At 42.0% G+C, this 26108-nt stretch overlaps 1 long non-coding RNA gene across 1 annotated transcript in view; it reads left to right on the top strand.

Moving 5' to 3' along the window:
• The first annotated feature begins 13731 nt into the window (after positions 1–13731).
• The window catches only part of LOC141152873 (uncharacterized), a 52328-nt gene continuing 39951 nt past the window's right edge, over positions 13732–26108 (top strand). Inside the window, exons 1-3 of the long non-coding RNA XR_012247178.1 lie at positions 13732–14068; positions 16354–16490; positions 23902–23962. This is a non-coding gene — a long non-coding RNA (uncharacterized lncRNA). The remainder of the gene's footprint in view (positions 14069–16353; positions 16491–23901; positions 23963–26108) is intronic.

The following is a 26108-nucleotide window of genomic DNA, read 5'->3' as shown; positions in this document are numbered from 1 at the left end:
CAATCCTGGTAGGTGTGGCACCCTCATCCCCCAATCCTGGCATGTGTGGCCCCCTCATACCTTTCACGCTGTGCACACATACAAAACAATAAACAGTTATATTCACCTTTCTTCTCTGTGCTCAAGAGCTGCTGCGTCCTGTTCTGCCGGAGGCTGGGGGAGGAGTGCGGCGGCGGAGCACTGCGCTGTTCGGCGCCATTTTGCTGAAGACACACTGCAAATGTGTCTTCAGTAAAATGCGCCGATATGACGCCTCACTCCTGCCCTGGTCTCTGGCGAAGAGAGGCGCCACGGCAACGCTCCTCCCAGTCAGGTAAGTATTAAGTATGGCGCCGGAGAGAAAGGTATGCGTTCAGTGCCAGCGCATACCGCGATCTCCGGCGCCATACACTCCTCTTCCCTGTAACGGCTGGATGCCTGCTTCTGTCTGGAGCCAGACTGCATGTCGCGCATGCGCAGCGCAGTCTATCGAGGCTTCAGACAGAGACATGCATCCCCGGCTATATAATATATTAATATATATATATATATATATATATATATACATATATACATATATATATATATATACAGTACAGACCAAAAGTTTGGACACACCTTCTCATTTAAAGATTTTTCTGTATTGACTGCTTTGTGACCTGGGTTTCATTTCCCTGGTATGAATATGGTGAACGCTCTGGGGAAAATACATGTGTAAGAGCTAGTGAGTGATTTTTCACTCTTTATATGCTATAAGGGCATTATGATAGATTACTCTGTGAACTTTTTATAGAGTTGTCACTTGTTGTTCCCCATGGTGATATCCTCTGTTTTTGTATGTCTCAAATTAATGACTTAATTATATATAATGTAGGGCTTATTATGGTGACTGCCATGTGGAGTGGGTTGTTTTTAAGCTTTTTTAGCTTTTCCTATTGTACTCGCACTTACCCCTGCTGTGTGCCTAATTATTGATAATAAACTTTGTCACAATTTTTTCAAATCCAGTGGCCCTTTTATCGTCTTTTGTTTCTTATGTGTTCCTCATGTTTAATGGACGATGAGGTTTATTTAGTCCATTAATGGTAGTGTCTAATATGGTAATAAATGGAATGTTAATTTAGAATACACACCCGATTCAGGGTGTACACACTACCCTTTTCCATGAATTGTGTGTATTATACTGTTTATGCTGTGTTTTGCACAGGTTTTGTCTTTTCTGGCACCATGGACTACAAGGCCAAGGAGAAATCCTGGCTGTCACAGATTGATCAGGCCTTTGGGGGTAATGTGACGGATGGCTCTGTGGTGGCTGATCGGGGATGGGATGAAAAATCGCTGTCAATCCAAAAATTACTTATTAAAAGAACAAAATTATGGTGGTACAGAGCATTTTTGGGAAAATATATTACCCGCCAAATGATCCCACGAGGATTACGTGTACGTGTTACTCCCACATTTCTAGTAGATGATGAACTATTTATTACCAAATGGGAGGAAACATGTACTAATTGCTCATTAGCATTGATGCAGCTATTGGTGGATCTCAATTCCCAATCCATCTCGGAATTAGATGGCCAAATAGATACGGCACAGGCGGACTTTAGACCTAATTGTCCACCTGAGAAATTCCCTAATTTCGAGTTACAAATTGATAAGGTATTGGATTCCACTGTTAAGAAGATCCACGACACACAGATATCTAAATTTAATAGAGACATAAGAGACTACCATCTTAAAAAGGTATACTTTTGGTGCAAATCTGGTACGCAAGTCTCCAATCCTCCACGCAAATTATCCAATTCCTCTGCTACATCACTGAGTGATCATTCTGAAGCTTCCACCTCATCTATGATGACAAGGTCTGGTACTTCCAACAAAAGAACGCGGGAAGCTAACTTTCATCCTTACAAGCGTCAGGACTATACATCACCAGACCATAAGAGGAATGATTTTAAGGTAATTAACCTTAGCAACTATAATTTGACAGAGTCTGATATGTCCCTTCTAAGTAAGGGATTATCATTTGCTCCAGCCGCCCAGTTTGATGCCTTTACGGCTATCAAAGACTTACATATCTTTGCAAGGGCTTTGCTTTTTAAGAGGTACTTTTTTGATGGTAGTCTCCATGATCTCTTTCCTACAGAGGGGGAACAGGCTGCGGTGAGAACATTAGAGGACTTGTCCATTGAACATAACCCCCCAATTGGAGGTAAGATCCCGGACTCTATATGTCCCCGTTCTAGGAAGTTTCCCCCTCTGACGTCATGCGCCAATGTGGATCTTTTTGTTAAAATTGTCGCGCATGAATTCTTGGCGCTTCCCCGCCATATTTCACGCGGCAATTTATCAAAGGATGAACGGGATAGGTTGGCTGTGCTACAAAAACTACCAGACATCATAATTAAGCCTGCAGATAAAGGGGGGAATGTTGTCATTTGGCCTAGGCCAATATATGAGAAAGAAGCATACCAACAACTAAACAATAAGACCTGTTATAAAAAATTAACTTATAACCCCATTATCTCATATGTGGTTGAACTTAAGTCTATCATTAATCGGGCTGTAGCCGACCAAACTATCACCCAGGAATTGGCCTCTGCCCTTTTGGTAGCCGAACAAACTTTCCCTACACTCTACCTCTTACCCAAAATCCATAAAGATGCCGCCACCCCCCCTGGCCGCCCAATCATTTCAGGAGGGGGTAACTTCCTTGAACATGTCAATAAGTGGATTGACTCGCATCTGCAGTCGTTGGTTGAGTGTGTGTCCTGCTTTCTTAAGGACACTGGTGAGTGAACTGTTGAGGAAGGTGGACGGTCTTTACATTGAGGATAATACCATCCTGGTGACTGCAGATGAGTCACTCTACACTAATATTAGACATACTGATGGTCTCTCTGCGGTCAAGTTCTTCCTCGACACTTCGGTTCTACCAGTACCATTAAGGGTCCTCATTCTTGAGTTGCTGGAGTTCACGCTTAGTCATAATTTTTTCACATTTAAGGGGTCCTTCTTCCTGCAGCTCCAGGGGACAGCCATGGGCGCGGCCTTCACGCCCGCCTATGCCAATCTGTTCCTGGGTCTGTGGGAAAGAGACCTCTGCCAGTCAGATCGTGAGGACGCGATGTGCCGTGTCCTCCTTTGGACGCGTTACATCGATGACGTCCTCATGATCTGGCAGGGTTCATCATCATCCCTACAAACATTTATGGGTCAATTAAATCTTAACAACCTCAACATCCATCTTACCTATCAATTTAATTTACATCAAGTGGAGTTTCTGGATGTCTCTCTGAGGAGGGATGAATCCGATTGTTTACAAACCTCTGTGTTCCGTAAGCCCACGTCAACTAACATGCTTTTGCATGCTACATCCTCACATCCTAGGCACATGCTTCAGTCGGTACCGGTGGGGCAGTTCCTTTGCATCCGGAGGATCTGCTCCACTGATTCCGACTTTGAGAGGCAAGCCTCAGAACTTAAAGAGAGATTCTACACTAGAGGCTATAGTCGTCGTAAGATCAAGAGGGCATATAATAGGGCAAAATTCTCTCCTAGGCATGGCTTAGTTTACGGGAGCCATACTAGAAGAGATAATAACGAACAAGTGCTCTTTGTCACTAATTTTCATTGTCAATTCTCTCGTATGAGAAATATTCTGGCCCGATCATGGCACATCTTCAAAGCTGACAATATAATATCACGGTTTATCCCTGATAGACCGTCTATTTCCATCAGACGCTCCAGGAATCTCCGTGATTACCTGGTGCATTCCCATTATGAGGGTTCGGCGGTTACCACATTTTTGGATGGGCAATCAAAGAAAAGTGGATGTGTCCCCTGTGGTCGGTGTGTGGCATGCCCAAACGTCGAACAGAGTGACACATTTTTTAAATCTGACGGATCTAAGACTTATAAAATCAGTAGATCAATTACCTGTACTACAAAATATGTGATCTACTTTGCCACGTGTCCTTGTGGACTCATATATGTAGGCATGACTACCCGTCAATTCAAAGTACGCATCCGTGAACACGTGTTGGGTATTATTGCTGCAGCTGACCACACGGATACATCCACTTTAAAAACCATCCCACGGCATTTCAAGACCCATCATAATTGTGATGCTTCACTGTTCAAAATAAGGGGTATTGACTGCATAGTACCTAATATACGGGGTGGCAGGGTGGGGCTTAAACTTGCCCAATTGGAGTCCCGTTGGAGCTGGACTCTTAACACCCTGCACCCCAATGGCCTAAATGAAAGTATAAGCTACTCTCCCTTTCTCTGACCTGCCACCACAGCTATATATATATATATATATATATATACACACATATATATATATATATATATATATATATATATATATATATATATATGTGTGTGTATGTGTATATGTGTGTATATACACATATATATATATATATATATATATATATATATATATATATATATATATATATATATATATATATATATATTACATTAAATTGGTTCAATAGGTCCGTGCTTTGATTTTACGTTTGTTATTATTTGTTCACTTACCCCAGTGTCTTTATCTTTTTGTACATCATTTAGGATAATTTTTCCTCTCTGGTTGTCCCCTGCCTGCTTTTTATCGTGGACCCTTCCACTGGTTGTTTGAATATATAATTTTCCATCTGCAAAAAAGATCACAAAGGACCATTTACCACAGAAAAAATGGAAAAGAACAGTGTGCATTTGTGGCTTTTGTTATTTGCATATATATGCGTGGTTATGATATACAGTATGTATATGCCTTGATGTTCTATATTAATACAATAAAATACAATATATGTTATTTGAAGACAAATGAACAGTGTATACTAACCTTTGTATATTATATTCAATTTTGTGTGGCACTTTTGTGCTTTTCTAAGTAGATGGTTGCGGCCTAGTATAGTGCATCCTGTTGTAATCCACAGTAAATTAGAGATACTTATATTCTGTTTGAACCAGGTCACCTTATTGTTCCCTAGTGTATTATCACTAATTGTCATCCTGCTTTTTCATTGACAGGTTGCCCTATATATCCTTCTTTATCCATCTATGTGATATATTCATAAATATATGTGGCTTTCAACTATCTACCTGTTCTAAATGATATACTTGGTCTGATTATATTTATAATCAATTCTGTAACCTCTCTGTATTATGTTGTCTGTGATCTTTTGGATTTAATATTCTATGATCTATTAGTGGCCTGCTTGTCCCTCCCCCCTGCATGTGTCTTTCACTCTTTATAATCCAACTTTGAACTCTTTCATTTTATCTGGTACCTACGTGCAAGGGAACGTTGTGACTGGGCACGCATGCGTGCTGTGGGTTTCTCGGCGCCTGCCTGCTTTCTGTGTCTGTATTGGCATGCGGCACTGCAATTTTCTGCTGCCGGATGTCATGTGACGCGGACACCGGCCGTCGCCCTGATCTCCATGGTGACGCATGCGTCACATCCGGTTCACGCGGACGCCGGCCTGCGTCTTTGATTTCCATGGTGACACCAGTGTCACTTCCGGTTTACGGTGCCACTTGGCGCCTATAAAATCGTATGTATCCACCTCACCCGTATGTCCCCTGACGAACGGAGTTCGAAACGCACGTCGGGGCATCCCGCTCCACATGTGCGCTCTCCTATTATGTCCCCTAGTTCCTGGTTGCCCTTTGACTGCTTCGTGACCTGGGTTTGATTTCCCTGGTATGTATATGGTGAACGCTCTGGGGAAAATACATGTGTAAGAGCTAGTGAGTGATTTTTCACTCTTTATATGCTATAAGGGCATTATGATAGATTACTCTGTGAACTTTTTATAGAGTTGTCACTTGTTGTTGTTCCTCATGGTGATATCCTCTGTTTTTGTATGTCTCAAATTAATGACTTAATTATATATAATGTAGGGCTTATTATGGTGACTGCCATGTGGAGTGGGTTGTTTTTAAGCTTTTTTAGCTTTCCCTATTGTACTCGCACTTACCCCTGCTGTGTGCCTAATTATTGATAATAAACTTTGTCACAATTTTTTCAAATCCAGTGGCCCTTTTATCGTCTTTTGTTTCTTATGTGTTCCTCATGTTTAATTGACGATGGGGTTTATTTAGTCCATTAATGGTAGTGTCTAATATGGTAATAAATGGAATGTTAATTTAGAATACACAACCGATTCAGGGTGTACACATTACCCTTTTCCATGAATTGTGTGTATTATATACATACACAATACAGACCAAAAGTTTGGACACACCTTCTCATTTAAAGATTTTTCTGTATTTTCATGACTGTGAGAATTGTACATTCAGACTGAAGGCATCAAAACTATGAATTAACACATGTGGAATTATATACTTAACAAAAAAGTGTGAAACAACTGAAAATAAGTTTGGGGTCATTTAGAAATTTCATTATTTTTGAAAGAAAAGCACATTTTTTTTCAATGAAGCTAACATTAAATGAATCAGAAATACACTCTGTAAATTGTTAATGTGGTAAATGACTATTCTAGCTGCAAACGTCTTGTTTTTATTGCAATATCTACATAGGTGTATAGAGGCCCATTTCCAACAACCACCACTCCAGTATTTTAATGGTACATTGTGTTTGCTAACGGTGTAAGAAGGCTAATGGATGTTTAGAAAATCCTAGAAAACCCTTGCACAAGTATGTTAGCCCAGCTGAAAACGGTTTGGCTGATTTAAGAAGCTATAAAATTGACCTTCCTTAGAGCTAGTTGAGAATCTGGAGCATTACATTTGTTTGTTTTATGAAACTCTCAAAATGGCCAGAAAAAGAGAACTTTCATGTGAAACTCGACAGTCTATTCTTGTTCTTAGAAATGAAGGCTATTCTATGCGAAAACTGAAGATTTCCTACAACGGTGTGTACTACTCCCTTCAGAGGAGAGCACAAACAGGCTCTAACCAGAGTAGAAAGAGAAGTGGGAGGCCCCGCTGCACAACTGAGCAACAAGACAAGTACATTAGAGTCTCTACTTTGAGAAATCGATGCCTCACAGCTCCTCAACTGGCAGCTTCATCAAATAGTACACGCAAAACACCAGTGTCAACGTCTACAGTGAAGAGGCGACTCCGGGATGCTGGCCTTCAGGGCAAAGTGGCAAAGAAAAAGCCATATCTGAGACTGGCTAATAAAAGGAAAAGATTAATATGGGCAAAAGAACACAGACATTGGACAAAGGAAGATTGGAAAAAGTTTTATGGACAGACAAATCAAAGTTTGAGGTGTTTGGATCACACAGAAGAACATTTGTGAGACGCAGAACTGAAAAGATGCTGGAAGAGTGCCTGACGCCATCAGTCAAGCATGGTGGAGGTAATGTGATGGTCTGGGGTTGCTTTGGTGCTGGTAAAGTGGGAGATTTGTACAAGGTAAATGGGATTTTGAATAAGGAAGGCTATCACTCCATTTTGCAACGCCATGCCATACCCTGTGGACAACGCTTGATTTCCAACCTTGTCAATGTCTGGGCTATATTTTACAATCATTTTGCAACTCATTTGATAAATAAAAGTATGAGTTTTCATGGAAAACACAAAATTGTCTGGGTGACCCCAAACTTTTGAATGGTAGTGTGTATATATATTATATATATATATGTGTATGTATATATACACACACACACATATACACACATATATCACCCCCTATCCTGGTATGCATGGTACCCCATCCCTCATCCCTATCCTGGTATGCATGGAACCCCTCAACCCCAATCCTGGAGGGCGTGGCACCCCTCAACCCCAATCCTGGTATGCATGGTACCCCATCTCTCATCCCTATCCTGGTATGTATGGTATCCCTCACCCTGGTATGCATGGCTCCCCTCATCCCCAATCCCGGTATGCATGGCACCCCTCATCCCCAATCCCAGTATGCATGGCACCCCTCATCCCCAATCCCAGTATGCATGGCACCCCTCATCCTGGTATGCATGGCACCCCTCATCCCAATTCTGGTATGTATGGCCTCCTCATCCCAGAAACCTGGTATGCATGGCACCCAATCCCTCCATCCTAGTATGCATGGCACCCCTCACCCCCCAATCCTGGTATGCATGGTCCCATCACCCCCCAATCCTGGTATGCATGGTCCCATCACCCCACAATCCTGGTATGCATGGTCCCATCACCCCACAATCCTGGTATGCATGGTCCCCTCACCCCCCCAACCCTGGTATGCGTGGTCCCCTCACCCCCCAATCCTGGTATGCATGGTCCCCTCACCCCCCCAATCCTGGTATGCATGGTCCCCTCAACCCACAATCCTGGTAGGTGTGGCACCCTCATCCCCCAATCCTGGCATGTGTGGCCCCCTCATACCTTTCACGCTGTGCACACATACAAAACAATAAACAGTTATATTCACCTTTCTTCTCTGTGCTCAAGAGCTGCTGCGTCCTGTTCTGCCGGAGGCTGGGGGAGGAGTGCGGCGGCGGAGCACTGCGCTGTTCGGCGCCATTTTGCTGAAGACACACTGCAAATGTGTCTTCAGTAAAATGCGCCGATATGACGCCTCACTCCTGCCCTGGTCTCTGGCGAAGAGAGGCGCCACGGCAACGCTCCTCCCAGTCAGGTAAGTATTAAGTATGGCGCCGGAGAGAAAGGTATGCGTTCAGTGCCAGCGCATACCGCGATCTCCGGCGCCATACACTCCTCTTCCCTGTAACGGCTGGATGCCTGCTTCTGTCTGGAGCCAGACTGCATGTCGCGCATGCGCAGCGCAGTCTATCGAGGCTTCAGACAGAGACATGCATCCCCGGCTATATAATATATTAATATATATATATATATATATATATATATTAATATATATATATATATATATATATATATATATATATATATATATATATATATATATATATATATATATATATATATATATATATATATATATATACATATATATATATATATACAGTACAGACCAAAAGTTTGGACACACCTTCTCATTTAAAGATTTTTCTGTATTGACTGCTTTGTGACCTGGGTTTCATTTCCCTGGTATGAATATGGTGAACGCTCTGGGGAAAATACATGTGTAAGAGCTAGTGAGTGATTTTTCACTCTTTATATGCTATAAGGGCATTATGATAGATTACTCTGTGAACTTTTTATAGAGTTGTCACTTGTTGTTCCCCATGGTGATATCCTCTGTTTTTGTATGTCTCAAATTAATGACTTAATTATATATAATGTAGGGCTTATTATGGTGACTGCCATGTGGAGTGGGTTGTTTTTAAGCTTTTTTAGCTTTTCCTATTGTACTCGCACTTACCCCTGCTGTGTGCCTAATTATTGATAATAAACTTTGTCACAATTTTTTCAAATCCAGTGGCCCTTTTATCGTCTTTTGTTTCTTATGTGTTCCTCATGTTTAATGGACGATGAGGTTTATTTAGTCCATTAATGGTAGTGTCTAATATGGTAATAAATGGAATGTTAATTTAGAATACACACCCGATTCAGGGTGTACACACTACCCTTTTCCATGAATTGTGTGTATTATACTGTTTATGCTGTGTTTTGCACAGGTTTTGTCTTTTCTGGCACCATGGACTACAAGGCCAAGGAGAAATCCTGGCTGTCACAGATTGATCAGGCCTTTGGGGGTAATGTGACGGATGGCTCTGTGGTGGCTGATCGGGGATGGGATGAAAAATCGCTGTCAATCCAAAAATTACTTATTAAAAGAACAAAATTATGGTGGTACAGAGCATTTTTGGGAAAATATATTACCCGCCAAATGATCCCACGAGGATTACGTGTACGTGTTACTCCCACATTTCTAGTAGATGATGAACTATTTATTACCAAATGGGAGGAAACATGTACTAATTGCTCATTAGCATTGATGCAGCTATTGGTGGATCTCAATTCCCAATCCATCTCGGAATTAGATGGCCAAATAGATACGGCACAGGCGGACTTTAGACCTAATTGTCCACCTGAGAAATTCCCTAATTTCGAGTTACAAATTGATAAGGTATTGGATTCCACTGTTAAGAAGATCCACGACACACAGATATCTAAATTTAATAGAGACATAAGAGACTACCATCTTAAAAAGGTATACTTTTGGTGCAAATCTGGTACGCAAGTCTCCAATCCTCCACGCAAATTATCCAATTCCTCTGCTACATCACTGAGTGATCATTCTGAAGCTTCCACCTCATCTATGATGACAAGGTCTGGTACTTCCAACAAAAGAACGCGGGAAGCTAACTTTCATCCTTACAAGCGTCAGGACTATACATCACCAGACCATAAGAGGAATGATTTTAAGGTAATTAACCTTAGCAACTATAATTTGACAGAGTCTGATATGTCCCTTCTAAGTAAGGGATTATCATTTGCTCCAGCCGCCCAGTTTGATGCCTTTACGGCTATCAAAGACTTACATATCTTTGCAAGGGCTTTGCTTTTTAAGAGGTACTTTTTTGATGGTAGTCTCCATGATCTCTTTCCTACAGAGGGGGAACAGGCTGCGGTGAGAACATTAGAGGACTTGTCCATTGAACATAACCCCCCAATTGGAGGTAAGATCCCGGACTCTATATGTCCCCGTTCTAGGAAGTTTCCCCCTCTGACGTCATGCGCCAATGTGGATCTTTTTGTTAAAATTGTCGCGCATGAATTCTTGGCGCTTCCCCGCCATATTTCACGCGGCAATTTATCAAAGGATGAACGGGATAGGTTGGCTGTGCTACAAAAACTACCAGACATCATAATTAAGCCTGCAGATAAAGGGGGGAATGTTGTCATTTGGCCTAGGCCAATATATGAGAAAGAAGCATACCAACAACTAAACAATAAGACCTGTTATAAAAAATTAACTTATAACCCCATTATCTCATATGTGGTTGAACTTAAGTCTATCATTAATCGGGCTGTAGCCGACCAAACTATCACCCAGGAATTGGCCTCTGCCCTTTTGGTAGCCGAACAAACTTTCCCTACACTCTACCTCTTACCCAAAATCCATAAAGATGCCGCCACCCCCCCTGGCCGCCCAATCATTTCAGGAGGGGGTAACTTCCTTGAACATGTCAATAAGTGGATTGACTCGCATCTGCAGTCGTTGGTTGAGTGTGTGTCCTGCTTTCTTAAGGACACTGGTGAGTGAACTGTTGAGGAAGGTGGACGGTCTTTACATTGAGGATAATACCATCCTGGTGACTGCAGATGAGTCACTCTACACTAATATTAGACATACTGATGGTCTCTCTGCGGTCAAGTTCTTCCTCGACACTTCGGTTCTACCAGTACCATTAAGGGTCCTCATTCTTGAGTTGCTGGAGTTCACGCTTAGTCATAATTTTTTCACATTTAAGGGGTCCTTCTTCCTGCAGCTCCAGGGGACAGCCATGGGCGCGGCCTTCACGCCCGCCTATGCCAATCTGTTCCTGGGTCTGTGGGAAAGAGACCTCTGCCAGTCAGATCGTGAGGACGCGATGTGCCGTGTCCTCCTTTGGACGCGTTACATCGATGACGTCCTCATGATCTGGCAGGGTTCATCATCATCCCTACAAACATTTATGGGTCAATTAAATCTTAACAACCTCAACATCCATCTTACCTATCAATTTAATTTACATCAAGTGGAGTTTCTGGATGTCTCTCTGAGGAGGGATGAATCCGATTGTTTACAAACCTCTGTGTTCCGTAAGCCCACGTCAACTAACATGCTTTTGCATGCTACATCCTCACATCCTAGGCACATGCTTCAGTCGGTACCGGTGGGGCAGTTCCTTTGCATCCGGAGGATCTGCTCCACTGATTCCGACTTTGAGAGGCAAGCCTCAGAACTTAAAGAGAGATTCTACACTAGAGGCTATAGTCGTCGTAAGATCAAGAGGGCATATAATAGGGCAAAATTCTCTCCTAGGCATGGCTTAGTTTACGGGAGCCATACTAGAAGAGATAATAACGAACAAGTGCTCTTTGTCACTAATTTTCATTGTCAATTCTCTCGTATGAGAAATATTCTGGCCCGATCATGGCACATCTTCAAAGCTGACAATATAATATCACGGTTTATCCCTGATAGACCGTCTATTTCCATCAGACGCTCCAGGAATCTCCGTGATTACCTGGTGCATTCCCATTATGAGGGTTCGGCGGTTACCACATTTTTGGATGGGCAATCAAAGAAAAGTGGATGTGTCCCCTGTGGTCGGTGTGTGGCATGCCCAAACGTCGAACAGAGTGACACATTTTTTAAATCTGACGGATCTAAGACTTATAAAATCAGTAGATCAATTACCTGTACTACAAAATATGTGATCTACTTTGCCACGTGTCCTTGTGGACTCATATATGTAGGCATGACTACCCGTCAATTCAAAGTACGCATCCGTGAACACGTGTTGGGTATTATTGCTGCAGCTGACCACACGGATACATCCACTTTAAAAACCATCCCACGGCATTTCAAGACCCATCATAATTGTGATGCTTCACTGTTCAAAATAAGGGGTATTGACTGCATAGTACCTAATATACGGGGTGGCAGGGTGGGGCTTAAACTTGCCCAATTGGAGTCCCGTTGGAGCTGGACTCTTAACACCCTGCACCCCAATGGCCTAAATGAAAGTATAAGCTACTCTCCCTTTCTCTGACCTGCCACCACAGCTATATATATATATATATATATATATACACACATATATATATATATATATATATATATATATATATATATATATGTGTGTGTATGTGTATATGTGTGTATATACACATATATATATATATATATATATATATATATATATATATATATATATATATATATATATATATATATATATATATATTACATTAAATTGGTTCAATAGGTCCGTGCTTTGATTTTACGTTTGTTATTATTTGTTCACTTACCCCAGTGTCTTTATCTTTTTGTACATCATTTAGGATAATTTTTCCTCTCTGGTTGTCCCCTGCCTGCTTTTTATCGTGGACCCTTCCACTGGTTGTTTGAATATATAATTTTCCATCTGCAAAAAAGATCACAAAGGACCATTTACCACAGAAAAAATGGAAAAGAACAGTGTGCATTTGTGGCTTTTGTTATTTGCATATATATGCGTGGTTATGATATACAGTATGTATATGCCTTGATGTTCTATATTAATACAATAAAATACAATATATGTTATTTGAAGACAAATGAACAGTGTATACTAACCTTTGTATATTATATTCAATTTTGTGTGGCACTTTTGTGCTTTTCTAAGTAGATGGTTGCGGCCTAGTATAGTGCATCCTGTTGTAATCCACAGTAAATTAGAGATACTTATATTCTGTTTGAACCAGGTCACCTTATTGTTCCCTAGTGTATTATCACTAATTGTCATCCTGCTTTTTCATTGACAGGTTGCCCTATATATCCTTCTTTATCCATCTATGTGATATATTCATAAATATATGTGGCTTTCAACTATCTACCTGTTCTAAATGATATACTTGGTCTGATTATATTTATAATCAATTCTGTAACCTCTCTGTATTATGTTGTCTGTGATCTTTTGGATTTAATATTCTATGATCTATTAGTGGCCTGCTTGTCCCTCCCCCCTGCATGTGTCTTTCACTCTTTATAATCCAACTTTGAACTCTTTCATTTTATCTGGTACCTACGTGCAAGGGAACGTTGTGACTGGGCACGCATGCGTGCTGTGGGTTTCTCGGCGCCTGCCTGCTTTCTGTGTCTGTATTGGCATGCGGCACTGCAATTTTCTGCTGCCGGATGTCATGTGACGCGGACACCGGCCGTCGCCCTGATCTCCATGGTGACGCATGCGTCACATCCGGTTCACGCGGACGCCGGCCTGCGTCTTTGATTTCCATGGTGACACCAGTGTCACTTCCGGTTTACGGTGCCACTTGGCGCCTATAAAATCGTATGTATCCACCTCACCCGTATGTCCCCTGACGAACGGAGTTCGAAACGCACGTCGGGGCATCCCGCTCCACATGTGCGCTCTCCTATTATGTCCCCTAGTTCCTGGTTGCCCTTTGACTGCTTCGTGACCTGGGTTTGATTTCCCTGGTATGTATATGGTGAACGCTCTGGGGAAAATACATGTGTAAGAGCTAGTGAGTGATTTTTCACTCTTTATATGCTATAAGGGCATTATGATAGATTACTCTGTGAACTTTTTATAGAGTTGTCACTTGTTGTTGTTCCTCATGGTGATATCCTCTGTTTTTGTATGTCTCAAATTAATGACTTAATTATATATAATGTAGGGCTTATTATGGTGACTGCCATGTGGAGTGGGTTGTTTTTAAGCTTTTTTAGCTTTCCCTATTGTACTCGCACTTACCCCTGCTGTGTGCCTAATTATTGATAATAAACTTTGTCACAATTTTTTCAAATCCAGTGGCCCTTTTATCGTCTTTTGTTTCTTATGTGTTCCTCATGTTTAATTGACGATGGGGTTTATTTAGTCCATTAATGGTAGTGTCTAATATGGTAATAAATGGAATGTTAATTTAGAATACACAACCGATTCAGGGTGTACACATTACCCTTTTCCATGAATTGTGTGTATTATATACATACACAATACAGACCAAAAGTTTGGACACACCTTCTCATTTAAAGATTTTTCTGTATTTTCATGACTGTGAGAATTGTACATTCAGACTGAAGGCATCAAAACTATGAATTAACACATGTGGAATTATATACTTAACAAAAAAGTGTGAAACAACTGAAAATATGTTTTATATTCTAGGTTCTTCAAAGTCACCACCTTTTGCTTTGATGACTGCTTTGCACACTCTTGGCATTCTCTTGATGAGCTTCAAGAGGTAGTCACTGGAAATGGTTTTCACTTCACAGGTGTGACCTGTCAGGTTTAATAAGTGGGATTTCTTGCCTTATAAATTGGGTTGGGACCATCAGTTGTGTTGTGCAGAAGTCAGGTGGATACACAGCTGATAGTCCTACTGAATAGACTGTTAGCTGCTTTTTTCTTGCCATAATACAAATTCTAAGTAAAGAAAAACAAGTGGCCATCATTACTTTAAGAAATAAAGGTCAGTCAGTGCAAAAAATTGGGAAAACTTTGAATGTGTCCCCAAGTGCAGTTGCAAAAAACATCAAGCGCTACAAACAAACTGGCTCACATGAGGACCGCCCCAGGAAAGGAAGACCAAGAGTCACCTCTGCTTCTGAGGATAAGTTTATCCGAGTCACCAGCCTCAGAAATCGCAGGTTAACAGCAGCTCAGATTAGAGACCAGGTCAATGCCACACAGAGTTCTAGCAGCAGACACATCTCTACAACAACTGTTAAGAGGAGACTTTGTGCAGCAGGCCTTCATGGTAAAATAGCTGCTAGGAAACCACTGCTAAGGACAGGAAACAAGCAAAAGAGACTTGTTTGGGCTAAAGAACACAAGGAATGGACATTAGACCAGTGGAAATCTGTGCTTTGGTCTGATGAGTCCAAATATGAGATCTTTGGTTCCAACCACCGTGTCTTTGTGCGATGCAGAAAAGGTGAACGGATGGACTCTACATACCTGATTCCCACCGTGAAGCATGGAGGAGGAGGTGTGATGGTGTGGGGGTGCTTTGCTGGTGACACTGTTGGGGATTTATTCAAAATTGAAGGCATACTGAACCAGCATGGCTACCACAGCATCTTGCAGAGTCATGCTATTCCATCCGGTTTGCGCTTAGTTGGACCATCATTTATTTTTCAACAGGACAATGACCCCAAACACACCTCCAGGCTGTGTAAGGGCTATTTGACCAAGAAGGAGAGTGATGGGGTGCTACGCCAGATGACCTGGCCTCCACAGTCACCAGACCTGAACCCAATCGAGATGGTTTGGGGTGAGCTGGACTGCAGAGTAAAGGCAAAAGGGCCAACAAGTGCTAAGCATCTCTGGGAACTCCTTCAAGACTGTTGGAAGACCATTTCCGGTGACTACCTCTTGAAGCTCATCAAGAGAATTCCAAGAGTGTGCAAAGCAGTCATCAAAGCAAAAGGTGGCTACTTTGAAGAACCTAGAATATAAGACATATTTTCAGTTGTTTCACACTTTTTTGTTAAGTATATAATTCCACATGTGTTAATTCATAGTTTTGATGCCTTCAGTGTGAATGTACAATTTTCATAGTCATGAAAATACAGAAAAATCTTTAAATGAGAAGGTGTGTCCAAACTTTTTGTCTGTACTGATATATATATATATATATATATATATATATATTGGGACGATGAGTCGGGGGAGCGCAATGCCAGCACCTGCGAGTGCCCCCCCCCCCCGCTTCGCTCAGGGCCCCCGGCACTTATACTTACCTCTCCTTGATCCTCAGCAGCTCCAGCGACTTCCTGACTTTGTGACGTCTCAGGACGGAGGGCGCGATGACATCAGTACAGCGTGTCCTCTGCTCTGACAGTGCAGAGAGCCGGAAGACGCTGAGGAGTCCTGACCTGCCGCCAGCAAGGAGAGGTGAGTATTTGCTTTTTTTTAAAAATGTATGTAACACTGTATGGTGCCCATACTGTATGGAGCTATATATGGGACCAATTCTCTATCTATATATATGTGTGTTATTAGTAACACCATTATCCTATTTTAAGAAAAGAAAAAATATATACTGTTTTAATTATGTGTTCAAATAAAACATGTTTTTATATTTTCAAATTGAGTCACTTCTAGTTTTATTGGGTCAAACCTATCACCTGATAAGCGTCTCGGTATTATATGTTGATTCCTGAAGTGCCTGAACTATTTATTTAATATTTTTAAGGAAAATTTTGGTATTACATCATAGAATACATTGACTGCTATATATACGGTACATTATATAGGATATCCTATCACTGCTAAACATACATCACATGGGATCTATTAAGACAGCTGTTTATACATCATCTAGGACAGTGTTCCCCAACTCTGGTCTTCAAGAGCCACCAACAGATCATGTTTTCAGGATTTCCTTAATATTGCCCAGGTGATGGAGTTATTACCTGTCCAGATGATGCAATTATCACCTGTGCAATAGTAAGGAAATCCTGAAAACATGATCTGTTGGTGGCTCTTGAAGACCAGAGTTGGGGAACCCTGATCTAGGAACACAGACTACTGTATATGCATCACATATGATAAACTGAGACTGCTCTACACAAAGGATACATTGAGACTGCTGAAGGTATGACATAGGATCCACTAAGACAGGGGTCTCAAATTCGCGGCCCCAGAGGCAGCTTAATACGGCCCGCAGGCACCGGAGCCCCCGTAATGATTGCGGCCTGGTCCTGAGAGCCGCCGAAGTCAGTGATTATTTTCAGTTGAATGTTCTACACATTAGGGACCAACATGGGCCATTACTACAAGACGGGGACCGGGATGGGCACATTACTACAAGACGGGGACCGGGATGGGCACATTACTACAAGACGGGGACCGGGATGGGCACATTACTACAAGACGGGGACTGGGATGGGCGCATTACTACAAGACGGGGACTGGGATGGGCGCATTACTACAAGACAGAGACCGGGATGGGCATATTACTACAAGACGGGGACTGGGATGAGCAAATTACTACAAGACGGGGACTGGGATGGGCACATTACTACAAGACGGGGACCGGGATGGGCACATTACTACAAGATGGGGACTGGGATGGGCACATTACTACAAGATGGGGACCGGGATGGGCACATTACTACAAGCTGGGGACCAGGATGGGCACATTATTACAAGATGGGGACCAGGATGGGCACATTACTACAAGATGGGGACCGGGATGGGCACATTACTACAAGATGGGGACCGGGATGGGCGCATTACTACAAGACAGAGACCGGGATGGGCGCATTACTACAAGACAGAGACCGGGATGGGCACATTACTACAAGATGGGGACTAACAGGGGCACATTACTACAAGACGGGGACCGGGATGGGCACATTACTGCAAGACGGGGACTGGGATGGGCGCATTACTACAAGACAGAGACCGGGATGGGCACATTACTACAAGACGGGGACCGGGATGGGCACATTACTACAAGACGGGGACCGGGATGGGCACATTACTACAAGACGGGGACCGTGATGGGCACATTACTACAAGACGGGGACCGGGATTGGCACATTACTACAAGCTGGGGACCGGGATGGGCACATTACTACAAGCTGGGGACCGGGATGGGCACATTACTACAAGCTGGGGACCGGGATGGGCACATTACTACAAGCTGGGGACCGGGATGGGCACATTACTACAAGATGGGGACTGGGATGGGCGCATTACTACAAGATGGGGACCGGGATGGGCACATTACTACAAGACAGAAACCGGGATGGGCACATTACTACAAGACAGAGACCGGGATGGGCACATTACTACAAGATGGGGACCGGGATGGGCGCATTACTACAAGACGGGGACTGGCATGGGCACATTACTACAAGATGGGGACTGGGATTGGCGCATTACTACAAGACAGAGACCGGGATTGGCGCATTACTACAAGACCGAGACCGGGATGGGCGCATTACTACAAGACAGAGACCGGGATGGGCACATTACTACAAGACGGGGACCGGGATGGGCACATGACTACAAGACGGGGACCGGGATGGGCACATGACTACAAGACGGGGACCGGGATGGGCACATTACTACAAGACAGGGACATTACTATAAGAAGCTGGTCATAATTACTGTATGGTGCTAATTGTAACAAAAAAAAAATCACTATGTGGCCAATTAGGGGACACAAAAAGGAAATTAAAACTGTAAACTTGTAAAAACTATAAAACGGTACCATAGCTCATAAAGTGAATGCCATTTAAAAGAGTAAAATAAAAAAGCCAAAAATGTTCAAAAAATGATCCAAAAGGTTTATAGGAAAAACAATATGGTATCATTAAAAATTTCATATCATCCTGCAAAGTATGCAGCCCTTGAAATTCACATTTTTTCTATGTGCGGCCCATATACTTAGTCGAGTTTGAGACCACTGCACTAAGATGACTGTATATACATCATCTAGGATACACACTGCGCTATATACATTGTAAAGGATACACAGACTCCTGTTCACATTACATAAGATATACTGAGACTGCTACAAGTACATCTCATCGTATACACGGACTTCTGTATATACATCACATAGGATACACTGAGACTGCTGTATACACGACATAGAACAGACTACTGTACACATGACATAGGATATACAAAACTTAGTCTTATTAGACTCTGTCTAATTATCTCCAACTATCTAATCCTCCTTTATACGTTTGTTTGCACATATATCAATTTTTCTAATGTATTTAGAACAAGTCATTTTATATGTATTTTGGATTATTATATCTACCTTTTGCAGATTCAATGCCTGTATATTTGTATATATTCTTTACTTCCTGTACTTTACACTGTACATACTGTTTGCACTCAGATAACCTTGACAAAGGCCAACATGGCCGAAATATCGGATAGGACATTATCTGTATACACTGAACTGGGAAGAAATAAAAGCATTATATTGCAGAAACAATCTTCTATCTCATCATTTCAGTGCTGAAGTTCTCTTTATATGTTGCTTGATGCATTTCATTTTTCTTGGCACAAAAAAACGCACAGTTGAGCAGGCCAATATCATTCAGTCATGTATGTGGTTCCTACACTTGTGAAATAAGCATTAATATCATTCACAAGTGTATCCTACAATCAGGAGGAAACCACTGAAATCATCTCCAAGGTCACCATACACAACCAATTCTTACATATTTCTGTTGAGGAAATCAAAACAAGAGATTATAAATGCGAATTGAGGAGATCTACTACCTTAGAGGACACAGTGTCACCTCAGCCGAGTCTCACAAGGTCTAGCGGATCCCAAGGGTATTTCGCATTCCACTCCACCCAACACTATATTAGGACAAACCAGACTTTTGCAATAAGTTTGAAGGTACACTTAACAAATGCTCTATAGACATAATCCTCCTCACTATTGATTTTTATGGAAGGAGATTACTTAAGTGCAATCACGGATCAAAACTGTCCAACTTCAACTGAGTAACACAACCTCCACTGAAGAATTTGATTCTATCAAAACAAACAGACAAAAATAATCTCTGAATTTCGCAACCATCTTCAAGCAAAAAAACGATCCATGTTTTATACAAGACACAGAGGACTATCAACGTAACCAGGTATACAAATGGCGGGATACTGGATCCTCCAGAGAAGGAAGAACCATGCGCCGTGCCTTTTCCTCCACATCAACAAGCTCTGACAGCGAACATGGATCTCGCCCCAATCCTCGTTTTTTAGGTCAAAGAAGGGGGATAACCCCCAGGGAAAGAAGAGCAGGGCTGGTACGAGACACATCCATAGAACCCCCTAGAATGATAACTCGCTCTTAGGTAGAACAGATCTCATACTATACAATATCTCTTCCTACAGCCTTTCCTTTGCAGAAATGACCCTCCTACGAAAAGGAATTTCTTTTTGTCCTACACTAGCATTCAACTCCTTAGTGTTAGACCAAGGGCTTCATAGATTTTTCAGGACACTTAGGCTGAAGGTACATTTTTTGGGGAACCTGTCAGAGATGGGTATTCACACTACACCGACTTCACCTAGTCAATTCACTCTGAAACAATTAAATCTGACTGTATCGGGTCATTTGAACCCATCCCAATCTTACCATCGAATAGAGACCTTCATTTCCCTACAAAGGGATATCACAACGATCATGGATCATATTAAGAGAGGTGATTTCCAATTACATCATAACCTTACACAGGATGAACAGAACGTGATTAGTACCCTTCAAAACAACAATCAGTGATAGAATCAGCCGACAAGGGCAGGGCCATTGTGATCATGGATACTCATATTTACATCCGAGAGGCACCTACACAACTGGCAGACCAACAAACATATATATATAGTCCCTTTCTGAGTGATCCTATGTATGATTTAGCAAATGCAACATCAACTCACATTGATTTTTACAAGAGAGAAGGAATTATAGACAAAAACTAAAAGTTTTCTTGACCAGTTCCAACCCAGTGACCTAAGTTTTCTACACGCTCCCCAAAATTCACAAGAACCTGACACAACCACTACGACGTCCTATAGTCGCCTCCACCGACTCGATTTTCTCACAGCTAGCAAAAAGCACTGGAACAAATTCTGACCCCACTAGTACAATCCACTAGGTCCTAACTTAAAGACACTGATCATTTCTTTTCATGTCATTGAAACAGAGGGTCCCCTTCCATCAGATAAATGTTTGTATACAGACTGATGGGGCCTTGTGCATCAATGTGATGGAAGAATTTCTCCATGCAACCACTTCATTGACCAATTTACAAAAACTTCTGTATAGATACTCTCAGGCTCATTGTCACTAAGAATTACTTTTTTCCCCCAAGACCAGTTCTACATGAAGAATACAGACACCGCGATGGGTTCAAATGTTGCGCCACCATACGTGAATGTATACATGGCTCGCTCCGAAGAGCCATTCATTTACACAGTCTATGTACCAACAGCACATAGTCCTTTGTAAAGAATACATAGACGACATTTTTTTCATCTGGCTGGGCTCGGATGATGCACATCTTATCTTTTGCCATGAGGTTAACAATTTCATCCTCAAATTAACCTTTACTATTCACTACAATTGCGAACTGATTAATATTTTGGACACGATGGTAATCCAGAATTGTGATGGCTCAATTAGCACATACTTGTATACTAAACCAACTGATAAGAACAGCCTTCTACATTACACAAGCTGCCACCCACGACACATTAAAGCTGCTCTACCCAAGTCACAGTTCAGCAGAGTTGATCGCCTAGTGTCTAAGGCTAAGTGCCCACGATGCAGAAATGCTGCATATTTTTTACGCTTCTCCCTGGCAGTAAAAATTCATGCGGATTTTACATGCGTTTTTCCCGCCAGTAGAAGCGTTTGTCAAGCGTTTTTGCACATGGATTTCTGCATGCGGGTTATCAAGCGCTTTTCCAAGCGATTTTAGCATCACTTGGAAAAGTGCTTGACAACTTGGTCACACTATATAAAGCCATGCAACCGGCAAAGATTTATATAGTGTGACCAAGTAATAGTTAAAAAAAAGAATAAGAATGGTGAAAAATAAAGATTATACTTACCTTCCGATGGCCCCCGGTCTCCTTCACCGCTCCGTCCGGTCTCCCCGGTGTCTCGCGGTGGTGTGAAGGACCTGCGATGACGTCATTGAGTCATGTGACAGGTCACGCGACCGCCGTCAGCGGTCGCGTGACCTGTCACATGACGCAATGACTTCATGTCAGGTCCTCACACCACCGCGAGCCGCCCAACACACCGCACGCATAGCTGTGGAGACCGGGGGACATCGGAAGGTAAGTGTAATCTTTATTTTTTAATTTTAAATTCTTTTTTTTTTTACAGTTTCTATGGTACCTGGGTCTGGATGAGAGTCTCTTCTTCTCCAGACCCGGGTACCATCTGCACATTGAACCGTGTGATATCCGCATGTGCAAGATGCAGTCATGCGGATGTCACGCGGTCCAATGCAAGATAATGGCGGCGATTACGCTGCGTATCCGCAAAATTAATGGACATGCTGCGTATTGTTCCACAATGATAATCCGCAGCGGAAATTTCCACAGCATGTGCACAGCACATGCGGATTATCATTGAGGACCATGGGGCACGTATTACCAAGCGTTTTTTAAGCATTTTCGCTGCGGAAATTCCACGGCAAAAACGCTTGAAAAACGCATAGTGGGCACGCAGCCTAACAGTTCCACCCATGACACATGACAACAAGAAATGAGAAAGAAGTTTTGAATCATACTTTCATGCACAAGATCTACTATTATATTCTTCAACATTGGCCATTACTAGGAAGAGCCTACCACGACATCACAGTTTTGGTAGCCTCCCTCATTTGCAACAAGAAAGCTATAAATCTGAGGAATCCTCTAATTCAGGCAGATATGGGCAATGGTACATTTCCCTGTTTACGTCAAGTGCCCTTGCGGTCTCTGACATGTTGGGTTGACTACAATGCAGGATGGGTAAACAGGCTGGGTCGGTAACGGGAAGCAGAATACTGAGGCAAGCATATACGTGGACTGACAAGGTAGGAACCAACATTCGGTAGAGGGTGGTAGGCGGAGCTGCCTAATAAAAGGCCCTGCTAGCATGGGATAGGGAAGCCTAATCTCTGAAAGACATGGCAGGCTTAAATTCCTGCAGAGACCAGCCACGCTCCCCTATCGCTAGACTGGTACCACATACAGGTGTAGTAGTGCTATGGAGTGCAGGAGGAAACAAACGCAGCAGAACAGCCTGCCGCAAGGAGAAACCGCATAGTGAGTGAAACTGCACTGAGGAGACATGCAAGTTGCCGCCATGACAATATCTATGTTTTTCTCTCGTTTACCCTACATCTTTTGCACTTCACTACTTGTATGACACAATTTCATTTTTGCCCTTTTTCCTGTATTATACCTCCGGTTGCACTTTTTTCATTATCTACACTGCTGATTCTCTTATATTCGTCTTTCATATTTTCTTCGTTTTTCCGCTTTTTTCTTGCTTTGCTGCTTCCTTTTTTCTTTTTGCCTTTTTCTTTTTTCTATTTTTCTTTTTCTTCGGTTTCATTCCTCTTTCTTTTTTCTTTACTTTCTTCCATTTTCTTTTCCTTTTTTTCGCCTTCTTCCCCTTTCCTCCTTTCTTTCTTTCTTTTTTCTGTCCTTTTTTTTTTGCTTTTTTTCTATTTTTTCACGCATTTGTCTTTTCCTTTTGTGCTGGCTTTTCATCATTTGTACATTTACCCTCCTTCCATATATACTTACTTTCTTCTTTATTCCACAGGGTTATCATCTCCCTTAGCAGCATCATTAGACTATGTCTAATTATCCCCAATTGAAGCCAGGTACTTATCCATGGAGATTTCATCTGATCCTCCTTTATACGTTTGCTTGCAAATATATCAAATCTTGCTCATGTATTTGGAACAAGTAATTTTATATGTATTTTGGATTAATTTACCATTTGCTGATTCAAGGCCTGTATATTTGTATATATTCTATACTTCCTGTACTTTACGCTGTATATATTGCACTCAGATAACCTGGACTAAGACCAACATGGCAGAAACGACTGATAGGATATTATCTATACACACTGATTGGGGAAAAAATAAAAGCATTATATTGCACAAGCAATCTTCTATCTCATCATTTCAGTGCCAAAGTTCTCCTTACAGTGGTGGCCAAAAGTATTGGCACCCCTGCAATTCTGTCAGATAATACTCAGTTTCTTCCTGAAAATGATTGCAATCACACATTCTTTGGTATTCTCTTCATTTAATTTGTCTTCAATGAAAAAAAACACAAAAAGAATTGTCCTAAAGCCAAATTGGATACAATTCCACACCAAACCTAAAAACGGGGGTGGACAAAAGTATTGGCACTGTTTGAAAAAATCATGTGATGCTTCTCTAATTTGTGTAATTAACAGCACCTGTAACTTACCTGTGGCACCTAACAGGTGTTGGCAATAACTAAATCACACTTGCAGCCAGTTTACATGGATTAAAGTTGACTCAACCTCTGTCCTGTGTCCTTGTGTGTACCACATTGAGCATGGAGAAAAGAAAGAAGACCAAAGAACTGTCTGAGGACTTGAGAAACCAAATTGTGAGGAAGCATGAGCAATCTCAAGGCTACAAGTCCATCTCCAAAGACCTGAATGTTCCTGTGTCTTCCGTGCGCAGTGTCATCAAGAAGTTTAAAGCCCATGGCACTGTGGCTAACCTCCCTAGATGTGGACGGAAAAGAAAAATTGACGAGAGATTTCAACGCAAGATTGTGCGGATGGTGGATAAAGAACCTCGACTAACATCCAAACAAGTTCAAGCTGCCCTGCAGTCCGAGGGTACAACAGTGTCAACCCGTGCTATCCGTCGGCGTCTGAATGAAAAGGGACTGTATGGTAGGATACCCAGGAAGACCCCACTTCTTACCCCGAGACTTAAAAAAGCCAGGCTGGAGTTTGCCAAAACTTATCCGAGAAAGCCTAAAACGTTTTGGAAGAATGTTCTCTGGTCAGATGAGACAAAAGTAGAGCTTTTTGGGAATAAGCATCAACATAGAGTGTACAGGAAAAAAAAAGAGGCATTCAAAGAAAAGAACACGGTCCCTACAGTCAAACATGGCGCATGTTCCCTGATGTTTTGGGGTTGCTTTGCTGCCTCTGGCACTGGACTGCTTGACCGTGTGCATGGCATTATGAAGTCTGAAGACTACCAACAAATTTTTCAGCATAATGTAGGGCCCAGTGTGAGAAAGCTGGGTCTCCCTCAGAGGTCATGGGTCTTCCAGCAGGACAATGACCCAAAACACACTTCCAAAAGCACTATAAAATGGTTTTAGAGAAAGCACTGGAGACTTCTAAGGTGGCCAGCAATGAGTCCAGACCTGAATCCCATAGAACACCTGTGGAGAGATCTCAAAATGGCAGTTTGGAGAAGGCACCCTTCAAATATCAGGGACCTGGAGCAGTTTGCCAAAGAAGAATGGTCTACAATTCCAGCAGAGCATTGTAAGAAACTCATTGATGGTTACCGGAAGCGGTTGTTCTCAGTTATTTTGGCTAAAGGTTGTGCAACCAAGTATTAGGCTGAGGGTGCCAATACTTTTGTCTGGCCCATTTTTGGAGTTTTGTGTGAAATGATCAATGATTTGATTTTTGCTTCATTCTCTTTTGTGTTTTTTCCTTGCAAGCAAATTAAATGAAGATAATAATACCAAAGAATATGTGATTGCAATCATTTTGAGGAAGAAACTGAGTATTATCTGACAGAATTGCAGGGGTGCCAAAACTTTTGGCCACCACTGTATATGTTGTTGACGCATGTTATTCTACTTGGCATGAATAACACACCGTTGAGCATACCATTATCGTTCACTCATAGGATATGCAGAGACTTCTTAATGTACATCACATAGGATACACAGACAGCTGTACACAAAGAATACATTGAGACTGGTGTATGCCTCACATGGGATCCACTAAGA

The sequence above is a fragment of the Phyllobates terribilis genome, unplaced genomic scaffold (genome assembly GCF_046119375.1).
Source record: "Phyllobates terribilis strain yellow unplaced genomic scaffold, ASM4611937v1 Scaffold_7__3_contigs__length_470593459, whole genome shotgun sequence".
Taxonomy (NCBI): Eukaryota; Metazoa; Chordata; class Amphibia; order Anura; family Dendrobatidae; genus Phyllobates; species Phyllobates terribilis.
This window is presented reverse-complemented; position numbering and strand designations above follow the sequence as displayed.